General features: G+C 43.6%; 1 protein-coding gene and 2 pseudogenes across 1 annotated transcript in view; 2 read left to right on the top strand and 1 right to left on the bottom strand.

Moving 5' to 3' along the window:
- The first annotated feature begins 321 nt into the window (after positions 1 to 321).
- On the top strand, positions 322 to 1,072 carry LOC103741350 (annotated as a pseudogene).
- Positions 1,073 to 3,777: 2,705 nt separating this feature from the next.
- On the bottom strand, positions 3,778 to 13,027 carry LOC103741379 (annotated as a pseudogene).
- A 2,404-nt stretch (positions 13,028 to 15,431) lies between these two features.
- Znf131 (zinc finger protein 131) overlaps positions 15,432 to 19,417 on the top strand; it is a 117,137-nt gene continuing 113,151 nt past the window's right edge. The window contains exon 1 of the mRNA XM_008842110.3: positions 15,432 to 15,784. The gene's annotated coding sequence lies outside the window, so the exon portion shown is untranslated. The remainder of the gene's footprint in view (positions 15,785 to 19,417) is intronic.

Here is a 19,417-nt window from a genome sequence, read left to right on the forward strand (position 1 = left end):
CATCAAAATGTCCTTGGGCCTCTTAGCATCATATTCTGTTCCAAAGGCCAAAAATGTCAGAAGTATTGGGGATCTCTTATCTAATCCCTAAAAGATTTTAAGGGTTCCTCTTCAGAGGGGGTAATGTTAGAGTAGCAAAAAGTTCCATTAAAAAAAAAAAAAAAAAGAATACACGAAGTTGTTCAGGAACATGTGATGGGGAGATATGTGAAGAGTTGGAGGGGAGGGAGTGGGTGTGGATTTGATCAAAACACCTTATATGCATGTATGAAATTCTCAATAATTTTTTTTAAGTTAAAAAAAAATAGCTGGGATGTCAGCATGGCAGTGTTTGCAGATTTGGACCAAAGAGTAGGCTACAACCCAAAGGCACTGTGCAGCCTGGTGGAGACCATGGCTCACCGAAATTGAAAAACCAGTAGCTGTTTCTGAACTCTTCACAACTTTACCAATTGTACAGGGAAAATCAAGACCGATTAAATTTTTAACTAGATTGACGATTATAGTTAAAAATCCATCCCACTGTAATGTTTTGAGAGCAACTTCTTCAAGGATCTGGCTGTATGACATCATTGCAGTTTTCCCAAAGACAGAAAAGCTTTTTCATGTTGCTTGCACACATCTAGATGTGGATTTAGTCTGTATAACTGTAACAGAGAAATTACCATTTTACTTCAAACGACCCCCTATTAATGTGGCAATTCACCGAGGCCTCGGCTTTGAACTTGTCTACAGCCCTGCCATCAAAGACTACACAATGAGAAGGTACACAATTTCCAATGCCCTCAACTTGACACAGATCTGCAAAGGAAAGAATATAATTATATCCAGTGCTGCAGAAAGACCTTTGGAGATAGGAGGTCAGTATGATGTGGCAAACTTAGGCTTGCTGTTTGGTCTATCTGAAAGTGATGCTAAGGCTGCTGTCTCCACAAATTGCCAGGCAACATTTCTCCATGGAGGAACTAGAAAAACTGCTTTTGGAATTATTTCTGCAGTGAAGAAACCTCAGCCATCAGAAGGGGGCGATGATTCTCTTCAAGCTTGCAAGAAAGCTAAATGTGAAGGCTGAGAGGATGCCCTAGTCTCCATCAGCACCACCTCCTTCCCTTTTACAACACATCAGTCACAACCAAAATGAAACTGCATGATCTGCTGGTTTCATTTGAAACTAGAAGCCAGATAGACTATAAAGACAGTTTTATCGTCAGGCCCTTAAACAGAAGATAACACCAAGTGAAGCATTTTTTAAGGCTATTTAATTAATTTAGATATATTTTAGGAGGAAAACATTAATTTATCCTTTATATAAATGATAAATAACAGTAGTATTCTCAGATAAGATGTTTCAATATTTTAAGAGAGTTAAAATATAAAATAATGTTTTTCCATACTTGACATACAGATTTTTTAAATCTTGCTACCCAAGAAGTGGCTATTTGGAAGACTATTAAAACTTATAATGGAGGTGTCTTTTAGTCAGGTGATGTTTTTTAAGCTTCTTTTTCATGTGTTGATTGAATCAGTTCTTTCCAAAGGAATTGCTGTACTTGTAGAAGCAGAAGGAATATGCACATAAAGTTACTTGTTCAAAAAAATTAAATAAATAAATATATGTATCAAAAAAGTTAATCCATATTGGCAGAAACTTTTAGAATTTGTTCTTTGGAACAGTGCTATATCTGAAAGTTAGAAAAATAAATACATACATGCAATATGTGGATATTGTGAATGGTAAGGTGTTGTGGAAAATCTTGTGACTGATTTTGCCTTTTGCCTTACATACCTATCAGTGCTTCCTGTTTCTTATCAGAGAGAAAACTATGTAAGTCACATGGTTTCCAGGAATCCGAAACTTAGAGAAACTGAAACTAATCATGCTAATAGGGCATCTGGCCCACTAGATTGTAATAGGATACTAGTCTGCCATGCTAATAAGGGATCCCATACACTGTGTTACGATTGGACTATTACCCTTATATAAGCCCGTACTTTCCGGCAATAAAGCATATCCGTGTCACTGAACCTGGTCTCCTGCATCTGAATGTGGCAACGCTGGCACAGACTCCTCACCAGCCCTGGGGTCTGGACCAGATGACTGATCAGAGGAACTAAGAGAGCAGGAGAGCAACCATAGTCAGAGGAGAGCAGCCACAGCCAGCAACCACACCAAAAGTTTCTCCTTTACCTGGTGAGGGTTTGGTAGATTGCTATGACAAATTTCAGTCAGGAAAAAAAGATACACAACTTTTTAGTGAAATCACAGAAATCACAGAACAGAGATTGTCCACTAACCTGCCAATATTTAGACATTTAAATACATTTCCTCATGGAGCAGGGGAGAAATATATGTACTTTAGGGAAGATGAATTATCTTAGGAGACAGTATCTCAAAAAAAGCCCCACAGTTATTGTTATTTTCTTTTGTTTTTAAGACAGGATCACATATATACCAGGCAGGCCTTGAACTCACTGTGTAGTTAATATGACTTTGAATTCCTTAATTCTCTTTGCTACCACATCACAAATGCTGGGATTACAGGTGTGTGCTGTTGTACCCCATCCACTGAACCCCAAAAAGACCACCAAGGACCCAACACACCAAAATGCAAAAGCAAAGGTTTATGGTTTACTCGGGCTTAAGCTCGGGCTCTCAGACCTCACCAACTCAGCGGATCCATGCTGAGAGCCCAGAGTAAGGGAGAGTGGAGACTTTTATAGGTTTTAGACAAAAGGGGGGGAGATACCGAAGATACATTTTGGTTGGTTCAAGGAGCCCGCGTTCACCAACATAATTTTAAACTGATTGGATGTATAAGATGCAGCCCTGGAAGTTTCTTATTGGTAGGTGCTATTCTCAGGGCTGTGGAATGTGCTGACTGTTACCTGTGGGGCCAGGAGTCTCTATTTTTACCTTATAGGGCAGTTTTTATGCTCAGGCTTGCTTAATCTATAGTTTCCTGGAAGGGGGGTGGGGAATAGCAGGCAGGGGTCAGGGCATGCCAGGGTATGTCTAGGCATGTCTAAAGCAGCAGCCAAGCATTTTACAGGAGCTAAAAGAGCAATTAGTGGGGGTCTGGAGGGATTGGGGGGTAGCGGGTGAATGAAGAGGGTCTCAGGGTTCTACATGTGCCACTAGACTTAGCTTTTATTTTTTTCTTTTTTTTTTTTAGGTAAATCTACACTGCATTTCAGATAAACCCAAAAATCACACAAAATCTTTTTTTATGCTCTGGAAGAATTGAATTAGCATGGGGATTTTTAGAGGGTTTTTTTCATCAAAAATATTTTTTTAAGTTGAAAATTCATTTTTATTTTATGTATATGAATGTATTGCCTGCATGTATGTAAGTGCACCCATGTCATGTAGTGCCCGTGGAGGAAAGAAGAGGCATTGGGTCCCCTGGAACTGGAGTTATAGATGGTTGTTAGCCACCACATGGGTGCTGGAATTTGAACCCCTGCAAGAGCTCTTAACTGCTGAGCTATGTCTCTAGCCCCTCAAAAAGGTTTTTTATAAGGGTTGTAGAGATGGCTCAGCAATTAAGAGCACTGGTTGCTCTTGCAGAGGACCCAGGTTCAATTTCCAGTATGCACATGGTGGCTAAAAACATTTGTAACTCCAGTTCCAAGGGAATCCAATGCCCTCTTCTCACCTCCTTGGGCATTGCACACATGTGTGTACATACACACATGCAGGCAATACACTCATACACATAAAATAATAATTAAAATATTTTTAAAGTTTTTTTTTCAACTTGACAAGAAGATGCTGTTTTATTAAGTGACCAGATTACAAATAACTATAAGGAGACACCTTAGTTCATTCTTCTAATGAGCCTATTGATCTGGTCTTCCCTGTTGCCAGCATTTCCACCTTCCTCAAAATGGGTTGTCTTTTTCTTCATTCCACCTCGTGGAGAAGACAATCTGAAGGGCCACAGGAAAGTCATTTTCTTCCTTGAAGTGCTTCCCAACAGTGTAGATCTCGTGAATCAGATCCTCCATGCAGATGATGCTATAGTTACCAAAAGACTAGTTATCTGTCAAGACAGTCCGTTCTTACTGATTTTTCCATAACCACGCTTGTAGATAAGTTTGTTTACTGACTTCGGGTTGGGATACCGCCAAGCAATGTGTGGCTCCATAATCCTCAGCATGTTAACTGACGCCTTGTTGACCTTAACAAAGGTGCCATTGAATATCTGGTGCAGGTGAAAGAGCTGCAGCACCTTGCGGATCTTTGGGCTGACATCACTGATACCTCTGATTCTGATGACAAAGGCCAATTTGGGTTCTGCAGGTACATAGAAGTTGCTGGCTTTTCCCCCATCCTGGCCATTTGGATCTCAGTCCTGTACATCTGCCTGTTTTCCTTATGATGCTGCTTAGCCTTCTCATAGATAAGCTTTCTCCTTGCTTTCTGAACTGTCTTCAGGGCAAACCTCCTTCGCAGGCATTTTACCTTCAACTCTGCGAAATTTCTTCGCTTTTTCTTAAGGGTTTCTGGCACAGTGGGAACCTTCTTTGTCTTCTCTGGTAGCCTCCACGGTTCCACTAGAAAAGATTTTTATAGAGAAGTTTTGTGCATACAAATTATTGTTTAAAAAAAAAAGAAAAGAAAAAAAGCGCACCCATCACCTGAATACCTACCTATCCACTCAATTAACATGTTTCTCTATTCATTTTATTACATACCTATCCCTACCCATCTTTCCACCCATCAATCCATTTTATTTTTTAAACATTCCAAAGTGAGTTTAAAATGTCACTATAATTCATTACTAAACAGCTCAAAAGAGGAGTAAGAAATTGGGTTCTCAAAGTTGGGCAAATTGAGAAATACATAGATGGCTGCTCCTCCACGCACCTCCAGGAAGGGGTTGCAGATGTGTCAAATGGGGCAGTAACCTGGGGGTGGATGCGAAGGGGGAGATAAGGAGAGACAGGAGAGCTGCGAGAGGTTCTGCAGAAAGCCAGAAATACTTGATTTGTTAGGTAAGAATAACAGTCTTCACTTCTGTGGAAAATCTACATTAAAATCTGTGGTTAGAAATAATCACAAAGGGGTCAGAAGGAGGTGAAGGACACAAGGAAAAAGAAAAGAAAAAGAAATGATAGCAGGGGGCACAGAATGAGAAGTGTTCCTGGGCTTGCTTTAATTTTTGCAATTACCTGTATCTGTAAATCTAAAATTGATTTAAAGTAGGTTTTAAAATCTTCAGTCTCAAAAACACTTAGTAGCATTTTATGATTTGAGGGTAAGGAAGAATTCCTAATTTTTTTTTCTTATTCCCTTCTTGGGAGTCCTCCCCCTACTCCCAAGGCCCCAGGCTCACAGACTAACATAAGACATTTTTAGTTTTGGGGTTTCCTTTATTGTAGGGAGTGCAGGGTGACTTACAAAGAAACACAGATGTGCGCACACAGAGCCCATTCCGATGGCTTCTGCACCCTGGCCACAGTCTCAGCTTTCACATGCACCCAGTGGCCCCATGGTCTTGCCCCAGGTCTGTAAATGCTCCATCTCGCTTCCATGCTTGTGGGACACCCTGGTCATTTCCCCCAGCTGCTTCACACCTCCTCCTCCTCCGTTAGCTCAAATCTCTGGCCAAGCAAAGCTCCATCCTTCTTCCCAGGTGCCCTGTGCTCACAGGATACATATGACCTACCAGATACCACACTAGACACTGCAAATTCCAAAGTGAGCCCCAAAAAATAAATTAAAGCCAGACATTGTGGCTTTAATACCAGCACTCGAGTGGCAGACACAGGTGGATCTCTGTGAGACTGAGGCCAGCCTGGTCTACATAATGAGTTCAAGGCCAGCTGGGACAAAAGAGAAAGCTCCTCTGTTCTTTATTCTCCGATTAAAACAACACATTAATCATAGAAAATTTCAAGCTAACAGAGGACATATAGGTGTCTATGCTGCATTTACATAATTTCTGGAGCAAAGGGAACAAACACCTAATATCACCAGCTGAACTATGTTCCAACTGCCTCAAAATTCTTCATGAGTTTCCTGCAGACCCCTCCTTTCACTGTCTCCATTTCTGGGATGTCCCTCTCCTATCCTGTCCAAGTCCTCCAGTGAGTTGTCAGTGGTCCAGAACTCCATCCAAACAGGATGATGTCAGTGCATTGAAAGTCACTGGATAGTTCTTGCTGAATATCTCTGGGCCAGCTTTGAAAAGACAACAGATAATAATTTTATAAATTATAACAGATTTGCTGATATTGTATTCATTTTAATAAAGTCAGCTGAAATTGTTCTGTTATAAACAAATCTTAACTTTAGTTTGGTGTCTATGAGGAGAAATCTGTATTCCAATTGGCATCACATGCCAAATCATTCAAGCACTGAATCTGCCTTTACACTATTGATTTCTAGTTTTCATATGTTTTCACTTTTTAATTTTTATGACTTAATTGAATTTGTTCTTTAACTATTTCATTCATATATAAAGTAAATTCTGATTACTGTATACCCTAACCCTCTCTTATCTCCCCTTAACCTCTATTAAACTTCCCTTTTCTACAATTCCCTTTCAACTATACATTTCCTTTTTTGATAGAATTTTTGTGCATTTCATACAGAAAATCATATTTATGCTCCCTTCCCCTTTGCCACTCTCCCATTGGAGTTCATACATTCTGTCATTCGTGTTAAGGTCTATCATGTAAAGTTAGTGTCCCCAGATGTCCCTCAATGCAAGCACATCCACTTGGATCCAGTCAGCCTATCTAGAGGAACCCAGCAGTAATCAGATGGCAATAATTCTTCAACTAAGATTGGGGCCTGCATTCATTTCCACAGTTCTGTGCTGAGGTTTTGTCTACTCATATTTGCATGGGTCTTGTGCATGCTGACACCATTGCTGCAGGTTTGTATGAGAAGGGTCACCAGCGCCTATAGGACTATTTCCGTATGGTCGTGCACCTCCTCCCTGGCTCTTACAATTTTTCCATTCCCTCTTCTGCAATGGTCCCTGAGCCCCAGGTGGGTGGATTTTAATATAGGAGTCTTGTCCAAGGACCCACACTCTGCAGACTCTTATTCTTTGTGTTTTGGACATTTGTGACCTTTCGCATTTCTGGGCCTCTGTCGCATGAGGGATCTTCATTGATGAGAACTGAAAGATGCAGTAGTGTTCCCATCACCCCTTTTTCTATGTTCCATGAGGCTTAGATGTAGAGGTTTCATCCTAGATGTGCCACTTAGACTTGAGAAATTCACACACAGCTCTATGTGTGACCAATTGTGGAATTCTGCAATTATTTCTGTCTCTTGAAAAAGAAGAATCTTTGATGGGTGGTGACTGGGATGTTTGTCTGAAAATTTAAGGATCCATATTTTGCACATAATAAGAAATTACATTTGTTTAGGAATGTGACAGTCTTGGAGTTTTCTCTAAGATCTATGCTGTCTCCAGCTATGTGTTTTGACTGGGTTTACAGTACCACACATGAGTTTCATCCATTGAGTGGGATTTAAGTCCAATTAGATAGCTGTTGATTGTCACTTGTCAATTGAGGGGCACTTATGTTGCTTTCATCTTTTACTTATTGTGAAAGAGCAGAAACAAAGATGGTTGTACAAGTATCTCTGCCATAGAATGAGTCTTTTGGGTAAACGCCAAAGAGTGGTATGATTGGGTCAAATGGTAAGTCCATTTTTAGTTTATTAAGAGTTCTCCACACTGCTTTCCATAGGGGTTACAGAGTTTGCAATCCCACCAGCGGTGAATGAGCATTTCCCTTTCTCCACATCCTCACCAGCATTTGGTATCATTTATTTCCTTGATCTTAGCCAGTTTGACTGAGGTAAGATGATATCTTAAGGTGGTTTTAATTTGCATTTCCATAATTACTAAGAATGTTAAACATTTTAAAGATCTTTCTTAGCCATCTTAGTTCTTCTTTTGAGAACTCTCTGTTGAGATCTTTAGTCCATCTTCTTTCCAATTGAGTCAATTATTTTCTTGATTCTTTGATTTTTGAGTTCTTTATATATTCTGGATGTTAAACCTCTGTCAGATGTGTCACTGATGAAGAATTTTTCCCACTCTGTGGGTTTTCTCTTCACTTTCTCGGTTGTTACATTTGCTGTACAGGCACTTTCTAGTTTAATGATCTCCCTCCCTCTTGTTAATTGTTTAATTCCTGAGCAACTGGTGTCAGATTTAGAAAGTCCTTTCCTACACCTATATCTTGTATTATACTGCCAATGTTTTCTTTTAACAGTTTCAGAGTTTCCAGTTTCACATTGAGGTCTTTGATCCATTTGGAGTTGACCTTTGTAGAGGGTGAAAGATAAGGATCTAGTTTCATTCTTCTACATGTGGAGATCCAGTTTTGCTAGCACCATTTGTTGAAGATGCTATTTTTCCTCCATTGTGTGTTCTTGGCACCTTTGTCAAATATCAGGTGTCTGAAATTGTAGGTACTCATGTTTGGGTTTTCAGTTGTGTCCCATTGATCTATGTGTCTATTTTTGTTCCAGCACCATACTGTTTTTATGACTATAGCTCTGTGCTATAGTTTGAGATCTGGTATAGTAATACCCTGAGCATTGATTTTTGTGCTCAGGGTTGCTTTGGTTATCCGGGGTCTTTTGTGCTTTCATATGAATTTAAAGATTTTTTTTCTAATTCGTGAAGTATGTCATGGGGATTTTGATTGGAATTGCATTGACTCTATATATTGCTTTTGGTAGGATGGTCATTTTCAGAATATTAATTCTTCCAATCCATTAGTATGAGAGGTCCTTCCATCTTCTGGTGTCCTCCTCAATGTCTTTCTTTAAAGATTTAAGTTTACATTGTGGAAATCTTTGATATATATATATATGTATATATATATATACACATATACATATGGAAGTATTTATTTGAGCTTACAGTTCATGACAGGGAGGCATGGTGGCAGGTGGTGGCTGGAGCAGAAAGCAGAAGCTCACATCTTCAAGCAAGCACAGGAAGCAAGAGAGTGACTCAAGATCCAGCAGGGCTTAAGAACTCTCTAAACCCACCCCCAGGGATGTGCTTCCTCCAGCATGGCCACATCTTCTAAGAAAGACCTCCCCAAACAGCGCCACTAACAGGGACAAAATGTCCAAATACTTGGAATTTATGGAGGACACTTTCATTTAAACCATCACATTCCACACCCTGGCCCCCATAGGTTCATGACCATATAAAATGCAAAATGCATTTAGTCTATCCTTAAAAGTCCCCATATGTGGGGACCTAAAGGCCCCACCTTGCATAGGTCCAAAAGGAAGTTACTGGAGGCACAGCCTGGCTTACTTTGAAAGTCTGAAGAATACTTCTGCACTGCTGAAGAGTGCATGATCAGCACATGACCATCCTTAAGATACACCCTCAGGGGGGAGGGGGGATTTCCAGGTGCCTTTATAAGCTTTGTAACACCCGCAATAAATGAGTCCCTGCCGGACTAGACTCCCCGTTGCATCTGAGTGTCCCCGGGTATTGGGGGTGGCATAGGCTGGTGAACAGCATGCTTACTCATCCCCAATCATCACCTGCCCGGGGGTCGCTGGTTCGAACCCCTGGCACCCATAGTCTTTACCAGTCTCACATCTATTTAAAAGTTCACACTCCAAAGGCTCTTCTGAAACTCGGGGAAATCTGTTAACTGTAAGCCCCTGTACAATCAAAAGACATACTCCCAACATACAGTGGAACTGAATATACATTCCCATTTCAAAAGAGAGAAATAGAAGCATAGTGAGGAAATACTGACCCAAAACAAGACCAAAAACCAGCAGGGCAAATACCAAATCCTATAGCTCCATGTCTGACTTCTGGAATTTTATTTCCAAAGGTCTTAGATGGTGCAGCCTCTCCAGCTTTGCTGCATGTAACATACATCTCTCTCTTGGGCTGGTACCTCTCCCTGTATGAAGGTCTTCTTTACAGATGCCTCACAGCTGTGTCATCACAAATGTCTTCTTGGGGGTCTCCATCACCAACCAGACTTCACCTTCACACCTTCATGCAATGACCTAGCAGATACTTTTCATGCAGGGGCATCCCTGCTGCATGCTGCCTGGCCTCAGAGATTCTCTGAAACCTTGGAGGCTTTAGGAAGAACTGATGACTTCTTCACCCTTGCATTTTTCATACCTCTAAAGCCAGCACCAGGTGAACAACACTGCTAAGTTTGGCTGCAAATTTCAGATGGACCCCAGCCTGCTTTATCCATTTTAGAAGCTTTTCTCTTCAGTGGCCCCTGCAGAATTTTCCTTTCACAAATTGGAGGCTTAGCTGGATGTGGTCTTGCCCTAGAGACACTCTCTCCATTGTTTAAGTACAAATCTCTAGGCCCTTCCTTATTCAATTTAGTCTCCTTATCAAATGGATTGTCCCCAGCACATGCTGGGGCTCCAACATTTACCTTTCTAGTTCTCTTTCTCAATCCAAACTGTACATTCTGTATTTCTTTCTGCCCCATCTTCTCTTTTTCACTGTAGGTCTGTATAATATTCACCATTAATAGCCACACCACAATTTCTATGTGGTCTGTCTTGAAATTTCTTCCACCAGAGAAATTAGTCCATTGCTTTTCAACCAAGGCTCAGGCAAGCTTTTTGGCTGTGGGCAGACTCCAGCCAGACTAAGTCACTATTTCCCTCTGTAACTATATTGTTTTCAGCACTATTTTCTTCCAGGCACCTCCTAGAATGGTCTTTTAAGCTCTGCTTACAGCAATCAACCACTTTTCTAGTCCAAACTTCCAAAATCTTCCACTTTCTTCCAAAACCCCACATGGTCAGGTTCTTCACTGCCAACACCCCATTCTTGGTACCAATTACTATATCAGTTACTTTTCTGTTGCTGTGATAAAAACACTGACCAAATAAACTCATAAAATGAAGAGTTTATTTGAGCTTAAGGTTCCAGGGGAATTACAGTTCATCATGGTGGGAGGCATGGTAGCAGGAGGCTAGGGCAGAAGCAGGAAGCAGAGAGCTCACATCTTCAAGCAGGCAGAGGAAGTATGAGCAGAAATCTTGGATGTCTTTGATCAGGTTTATTTCAAGATTTTTTTTTTTTGAGGCTCTTCTGAATGGGAGGGTTACCCTGTACTCTTTCTCCAAATGCTTATTATTGGTATATAGAATGGCTACTGATTTTTTTTTAGATTAATTTTATAGCCTGCCACTTTAATGGAAGTGTTAATCAGTTCTAGGAGTTTTCTGGCAGAATTTTTTGGATCTCTTAGGTATAGTATTATATCATCTGCAAAAAGGGGTAATTTGACCTCTTCTTTTCCAATTAGTATTTCTTTCATTTCTGTCTCTTGTCTTACTGCTCTAGTAAGACTTTCAAGCACTATATTGAAAAGGAGAAGAGATAGTGGACATCCTTGTCTGGTTCCTGATTTTAATGGGACTGCTTCCAGGGTTTTTTTCCATTTAGAATTATGTTAGCTGTGGGTCTGTTGTATATAGCTTTCATTATGTTGAGCTATGTTCCTTCCAGTCCAATTCCTGTTAGGACTTTTACCATGAATGCATGCTGATTATTTATCAAAGACCTTTTCTGCATCTATTGAGGTGACCATATGATTTTTTTGTTTTTTTAGTCCATTTATATATGATGTTTATTGACTTTCATATATTGAACCATTCCTGCATCTCTGGAATAAAACCTACCTGACACTGTGGATGATCTTTTTGATATGTGTCTGTATGCAGTTTGAAAGTATTTTGTTGAGAATTTTTGTATCTCTGTTCATTAAGGATATGGGTCTATACTTTTCTTTTTTGGTTGTGTCTTTACCTGGTTTTGGTGTTTGAGTAATTCTGGCTTCATAGAAGAAATTTGGAAGTTCTCTGTTTCTATCTTTTTTAATAATTTAAGTAGCAGATCTTCTTTAAATGTCTAATAGGATTTTGCTATAAATCCATCTGGGCCTGGGCTTTTTTCAGTTGGGAGGCTTTGTATTACTGTTTTGATTTCCTTATATGTTATGGGTATGTTGAAATTGTTGATCTCTTCTTGGTTTAATTTTGGTGGTTCCTATAATTTTAAATATCCATCCATTTCTTTTAGGGTTTCAAATTTAAGGAAGGATAGCTTTTTAAAGTATTCCCTTATAATGTTCTGAATCTTTTGGGTGTCTATTGTTCTGTTTTCCCTTTCATCTCTGATTTTATTTAGTTTTTCTCTTTCTTTCTTTTGATTAACTGGGCTAAGGGTCTGTCTATCTTGTTTATCTTTTCAAAGAACCAGCTCTTAGATTCATTGATTCTTTGTACTATTTTCCTTATTTCTACTTCATTAATTTCTGTTCTGATTTTTGTTATTTCTTCTTATATGCTGGATTTGGGTTTCATTTGTTCTTGCCTTCCCTGCATCTTGAGTTGCAATATTAAGTCATTTTATTGCCTTCTTTCTGATTTCTTAATGTAGGCACTTAGAGGTATAAACTTTCCTCATAGGACTGCTTTTAAGGTATCCCAGAGGTTTTCGTATGTTGTATTGTCCTTTTCCTTTAATTTCAGGAATACTTTTATTCCTTTTGTCCCTCCCCACTTCAGGTAAAACCAAACCAAATTTCACACCTCATTTCCCAGGTTTCATTCCAGTGGCTGCCGAATCAGCAGCAGCCCCAGAGTCAGAGACGTCAAAGCAGAGTTGTCAGGCGCAATTTTATATATATCTCACAGGCTGCATTTTTACTTTGGAAGCGGACAGTCGTACTGACGATACTCCCCAACCGTAAATGTGACCTGGTTCAGGAACTGGTTATCTCTGCACACTTAAAAGCTGAAAGGCGCCTGCTGCCAGGTGGCTATGACTGCTGCGAAAAACCGACCTGCAGGAGCCAGGTGGCAGGGCGACGAATCCGGTCCAGGAGGCGGGAAAACAAGTGGCCGGGTGGGAGGCCGGTGGCGCTCCTCTGGGCGCCGGGGTCGGAAGTCTGGGCGTCTCGCTCTAGGTCGCCTGGCAGGGGCGCCCAGGCCCCGGGGAACTGCTGCAGCCCCAAGGCACCGTCAGGCCCTTCTGCGGACTCCTCCTCTCCCACTGGAACGGCTGGTTGTGGATCGCATCGGGGACCCAAGTCAGGCAGGCAGCTCGGATTGCTGGGCTCCAAGGTTTTCTGGGTCCTGGACCCAGCCTGGAAACCACCAGGGAGGCTGGGAGGCGGTTCCCAGAGCGAGTCAAAGCTGTGGAATGCGCACTCTCCTAGGACCGGGTAGCAAGGAAGAGGCCAAGACTGAAGATCTTCCCAGGTCAGGACTCCAGGAGGACTCCGGGCTTCTGGCGGCCCGCACTTGGGCCGAATCCCAAGCCGCCTTTCCACGCAGGGAACGGACCTTTGGCTCCATCGCTCCAGCCTCACCCACAGCAACCCCACTGCGGGCTGCGGCATTGCACCAGCTTGAGCTCTGGTGCAAGGGGCAGAGCCTTCTGCGGGTTCCGTATTTACAGCCTGCCAGCGGAGGGCGGAGGCCTCTAAAAGCTTGTGCTGGAATGTTCTAGAAAATCAGCACCCGGATGGAATCCGACAGACGTCCGTCCCGCGTGTAGGAAACCGACAGAAAGCATCTCAAAGAGTGAAGGTTATCTGGGCGAGGAGGGAGAAAACAAACCGAAAGTTGCAAGTTGCAAGGCGGGATGCGGTGCAGCCGAGCCCCGGGGCGCTGGCCGGTATTTCCCTCCGGCGTAGCCCGGGCCCGGTAGGGCCAGGACCCTGGTTGAGTTCTGTGTTGCAGGACAGCTTCCCTAGCACGGCCAGAACCCGCCTGCAGAACCAAAGGAGACGGACCGAATGCTTTGCAGCTTTGAAATCACTCACGGTTTTGAAACCGAGTTTCTGGCTACCAATGGGGAACTTGGCACGGCGGACAACTGCCAGGCGCTGACGCCCCGGCGGGGTCTGGAGCAGGAACGCCTGGTGACCACAAAGTCACTCACCCTAACTTTGCTGTGCCTCAGACGCGCCACCGCCCGGCTGAGCCCCGCCTGCCGGTACTGCTGAGCAGCCGGAGTCCTTAGCAGCCGGAGTCCTGCGATTCCGAAAAGGCCCGCGGGGTCCGGACAGGTCCACTTCCCTGCACCTCCGACTTCTGACTCCGGCTTCTGTCGCTACCCGGGTCGGCGAGAGCTGCGGAAGAGCTGGCGCCGACGTGCCTTGGAAATCTGGATGCGGGGAAGGCAGGTCCAGAGAGGGCGAGCAGCGGGTCTCAGGCAACCTGGAGGGGCTCTGGACAAGAGCAAGCAGGTGTCGTCGTGCCTCCCCCCCCCCAAAAGGTGGACACATCCTGACAGCCAGGGCCTCCGGGACCCACGCCGCTAGCGACTTCTGGTGTGAGGAAGCCGGGTGCTGAGCCGGCGAGCAGCCAGTCGCCTGCACCCTGGCCGGACCAAGAGGGTAGCGAGCCGGTGAGCCTGCGCTTGCACCCTGGACGCATCCGGACAGGCAGGGTCTCCGGAGAACGGACCTGGCCCTGACCCGATTAGCAACTTCGGGTGCCGGGAAGCCGGATCCTGAGCCGACGAGCAGCCAGTCGCCAGCACCCTGGTCGGACCATGGAGAGGAGCAGGCCGGTGACCCTGCACTAGCCGCTTGTAAGCATCTACACAGCCAGGCCTCCATAGGATGGACCTGCCTCTGACCCGACTAGCAACTTCGGGTGCGGGGAAGCCGGATCCTGAGCCAACGAGCAGCCAGTCGCCAGCCCCCTGGCGGGGCTCTGGAGGGGAGTGAAAGAGTTTCTTTGTGCTGGCTGCCTGGACCCATTGGGACCTGGCTGGCCTCCTGAGAATGGACCAAGGCCAAAGTGACCATCAACCTCGGTCCCCACCCCGACCCCGGCCCCCAAGTGCGGAGTTTCGCGCCTCACCACCGCTAGGGGCGCTAGACACACACCCACACCTCCTCACCGTCCCCACCCCCACCCCCCCGCCCCACAAGAGCTCCTGCTCTCACTCCGGAAAGTTTGTCCTGAGACAAACCCCTGAGTCACTCTCACAAACCCTGAGAACTCCCAGCACGTCTGAGTGCAGCCAGGGAAAAGCTTTACACTGCTGGGAAAGACGCGTGTTCCTTGGGTCGCCAGCGAAGTGACTAGGGAGACCACTTGACAGAAGTGCTCCCACTAGTGTCCCTAAATCGGTTCCTTCCCACCCACCTACTGCCAGACTGGTTTCATCCCTACTTCAGGTAAAACCAAACCAAATTCCACACCGCGTTCCCCAGGTTTCACTCCGTGGCTGTCGAACCAGCAGCTGCCCCAGAGACAAAGACCTTCAGAACAGACTTGCCAGGTCTTAGCTCACCGGCACCACCCCGCGACTTTGCTTTTTAAATAAATTTCAAACACTTCAAAATCGACCCGGACAACTGAAAGCAGATCTCGTGCAATTTTATTTTCCTTTTCCCAAAAAAAAAAAAAAAAAAAAAAAAATTCCACTGGCTGTATTTTTACTTTTGAAGTGGCCGGTCGTGCTGATGATTCCCGGCAACGGTAAATGTGAAGAAGTTCAGAAACTAGTCATCTCTGCACACTTTAAGAGCTGAAAGGCGCCTGCTGCGCGGTGGCTATGACTGTCTGCTGCAAAAGACCAGCTGCTGTTGGTGAGCCAGCAAGTGGCACCCTGGCTGGGCTCTAGAGTGGAGTGAGCCGATGTCCCCTCGCTGGAGAGGTGGACACTACCTGACAGCCAGGGCCTCCAGAGGAAGAACTAGGGGTGGAGGAGGCTGCTATCTGTTTCGGGTGTGAAGATGCTGAGCAGATCGCCAAGATGTAAGTGCCACTACTGCACCAGTATAGTTTACTCTGCCAGTCATTGTTGTGATTGTTAGACTTTAAAGCTAGTGTCTGACAATTGATTATCTTTTCCCTTAGCAGCTTGCATAGTGTCCTCTAAAACTATGAGTGTTAGTCTTCAGGGAGGAAGCTTCCAGGTCAGTTTCAGCTCCATTGCTCCAAGTCCTGTGTCCAAAGCATGTCCTATCTTCAGCAATAGGGTCTTATCTTCAAGTTCTGGGAGATAATCGAGGGCTGTGGTAATAGCCTATGTAATTTTGGGAGTCTCTTGGATTTCCCTGATCAACAACTTGAAGTGAGGTTTCCTCTGTCTGGCACTGTTTCTTGTTATATATCTGCTATACACATGCACTCATGTTCAGATATTGTATGTGTATTTTTCAGTAGGCTTTTGAACTAATACATTTCCTTCTGGTTTTTTACACCACCAAAGCATTATTTCTTCCTCTCCTCTCTTTCCCTGACTAATCCTCCTCAGTTAAAGTGCCCCTATTTCCCCCATTTCTCCCTTGATTATACCTCGCCTATAATTCCCACTCTGAGTTCCTTCTTCCATTTTACACAAATGTTTCCTTGTATAGCCCTGTCTCTTCTTCCAATTAAATACCCCCATTTTACCCATTTCACCCTTGGTAACACCTGTCTCCTGCTATCCCTCTGTCTCAGGCTCCTTCTTTCCCTTTCCCTTCATGGTTTCTTTCATATTCCTAGCTCCTGAAGTTCCATTAGGATATATACTCACATATAAGGATTTGGTGCTAAGATCCACAAATGAGGGAGAACATACATTGCTTTTCTGAGTCTGTGTTACATCACAGTATAACAGTTTCTGGTTTCATCCATTTATTTGCCAAGACAAGTGTGCCAGTCACCACTCATCAAAGAAACTTCTTTTGGAACAGACAGAAACTATTACAGAGTTTCACAACTGGTCACACACAGAGAATAAGTGTCTGTGAGATGCTCAACACCAAATGACACATCTACAATGGAACCTCTATACGGAACAGAGTGGAACAAGGGGTAGAGAGAATACAAATTCATTTCTCAACTCTCATCAGTGAAGCTATCTCATGCAATGAACACAAAAGGCCACAAATGGCCAAAATATAGAGAATAAGAGGCTGCAGAGTGTGGGTCCCTGGACAGGACTCCTACATTAAACTTCACCCACCCAGAGCTCAGGGACCATTGTGGAAGAGGGGGAAGAAAGACTGTAAGAACCAGGGGAGGAAATGCATGACCATAGGGAAACAGTCTTACAGCCTCCTGGTGATAGAATCAAACTAAAGCCCCCAGGTTAAAGTGGAGTCCCCCAGACCAAAGCAAAGAAAACTATTCTGGAAGCTGTACTAGGAAGTAAGATATAAAATAATTCTAAACTGCTGAGAAAAAACCTGACCTTTTCATGCTCTCTGCACCGGTTGCTGGAAATCCCCTGAATTCCCCCTCCCGTCTTTGCTTCTTGGCTCAGTAATCGCTTATGATTTATGGTTTTTGGCTTTTAAAAGGGGCTTGTAATCTGTGCTCAGGACTTCTGCTCTCTGAGCTAGATGTCCGTCTGCGCAAACATAATAAAACCCTCATGCTTGTTGCATCTTCTGGTCTGAGGACTGAGTTATTGGGGTGCGACCTCCCGTGAACGTTGGGTACCCCAGACTGGGGGTCCAACACTGGGAACTTGCTCATGTGAACTTACAGCAATGGTGACAGCATGCACAAGACCCATACAAACTCAGACAAAAACCAACATAGAACTGGGAAAAATGGACGGGAGACCTCAGCTTTGATGAGGAACTGTTGAGCTGATCACTGCTGGGTGACAGAGAGTAAATCTTCTTTAAGGGAATAATGCTACACAGGCTGAACAGGCTCTGGTGGAAGAACTCACACTGAGGAATATCTGGGTACACAAACTTGACTAGATAGGCCTTAACATATATCACAAAATGCATGGAGTCCTGTGGGCCAGTTATAGGGGGTGTGGATAGGAAAGGGAGGGCTAAATATGGTTACAATGTATTAAAAATTCAATAAAATATGTATTTAAAAATTGCTACATAAAAGGTTATCATTCTGATGTTGCTTTGTTTTTTTATACTCTATTGATGACTTTTAGATAGAAGAAAAACTATTAAAATGTTTCTGTGTGTGCCTTCATATGACTCATTTGAGGTTTTCTGATGGAACTAAGAATAAATGTGTGTGTGTGTGTGTGTGTGTGTGTGTGTGTGTGTGTGTGTACACATATATTGTATGTATGTGTGATATAGATTTTTTTTTTTTGGTCTTTTTGAGACAGGGTCTGTAGCCTCAGCTGACCTAGAATTCTCTATGTAGACCAGGCTGACCTTGAACTCAGAGATCCGCCTGCCTTTGCTGCCCAAGTACTAGGATTAAAGGCATGCACCACCACACCTGTTGTGAAATAGAATCTTTAAACCTTGGTGATGTGACTTTTTTTTTTATTGTCACTTTTCCCAAGGGAAAATTTGTTAATAAAATAAATGTGTTTGAAATGCTGGGGGGAAGAAATCCATTCTGCTAAATGATTATTAACATATTTTGGAGGTAAAAATTTATTTATTTATTTATTTATTTATTTATTTATTTCTCTCTTTCACTGAGTCTCACTATATAACCCTGACTGACTGACTGACCTGCAAAGCTCTATGGTCACCAGCCTGGTGATGAACTCACAGAGATCTCCTGTATCTGCCTCCCCAGTGCTGAGATTAAAGGTATGTACCACCCACCTAGCTAAACACACTATCTCTAAGTCAACAGCAGTTTTCCCATTCATCTTCTAACTCAGCTACCTATAGACTTTAATTCCAGATAATTACTTCCAAGAAGATAGGATTTTATGTTAGAGTCTTAACTCTGCATTGGAATGCAAAGAAATCCTAGGATTAAAGGCCTACCACCCAGATTACTGAAGTGCAAAGGTTGGGAGGGTCTTACAGGCTAAAGAATATAAAGGTCAGGCTGGTGACTTCAGACTTTCCAGTCCCACATTTTTACAGGTGTAAGTGCAGCACCATCTAGATGGAGCAGTTCTGCCCCTGTTTGGTAGAAGAAACCTTGGATATGCTATGCCTAAGTCCAAGATTTTGCCAGTCCTGGCCACCCAGGCTCTGCTGGTGCATGGAGTAGGAACTGTTTTCCATTCCCTGTGGGCTTCAGAGCTGGGACTGCCTGAGACATTAGTCCAGACTGCATTGTGCCACAAATTGGGGGGCAGAGCTCATCAAGGGACATCCCATTCCTGAGAGTCACAAGGAACTACAAATGCCCCCAGGAGAAGTGAACAGAGGCAGCAACACAGAGAAGCCAAACCAACACCTACCAGGATCACCAGAATCATTCAGCATCTAGAAGAAAGGACTGGAGCCTGAAACCTCTGATGGAGACCTTACTGAGCCTGGACCTGCTGTAGGCTGGACCTGCAGCAAGGGTGTCAAGGCTGCTAGAGCTAGATTTGAAGTGCTTTTGGCCAGAAGAGCAAAAGTAGCCCAGAATCCTCTTCTTAGGAGCCTGGGAGCCCTGGAGATGCCAGCTTAATACTTGCCATTAGAGGATAATCCTCTGCCAGCTCATGCTACTACA

This window comes from Nannospalax galili, unplaced genomic scaffold (genome assembly GCF_000622305.1).
Source record: "Nannospalax galili isolate Female #2095 unplaced genomic scaffold, S.galili_v1.0 scaffold139, whole genome shotgun sequence".
Classification (NCBI taxonomy): Eukaryota; Metazoa; Chordata; class Mammalia; order Rodentia; family Spalacidae; genus Nannospalax; species Nannospalax galili.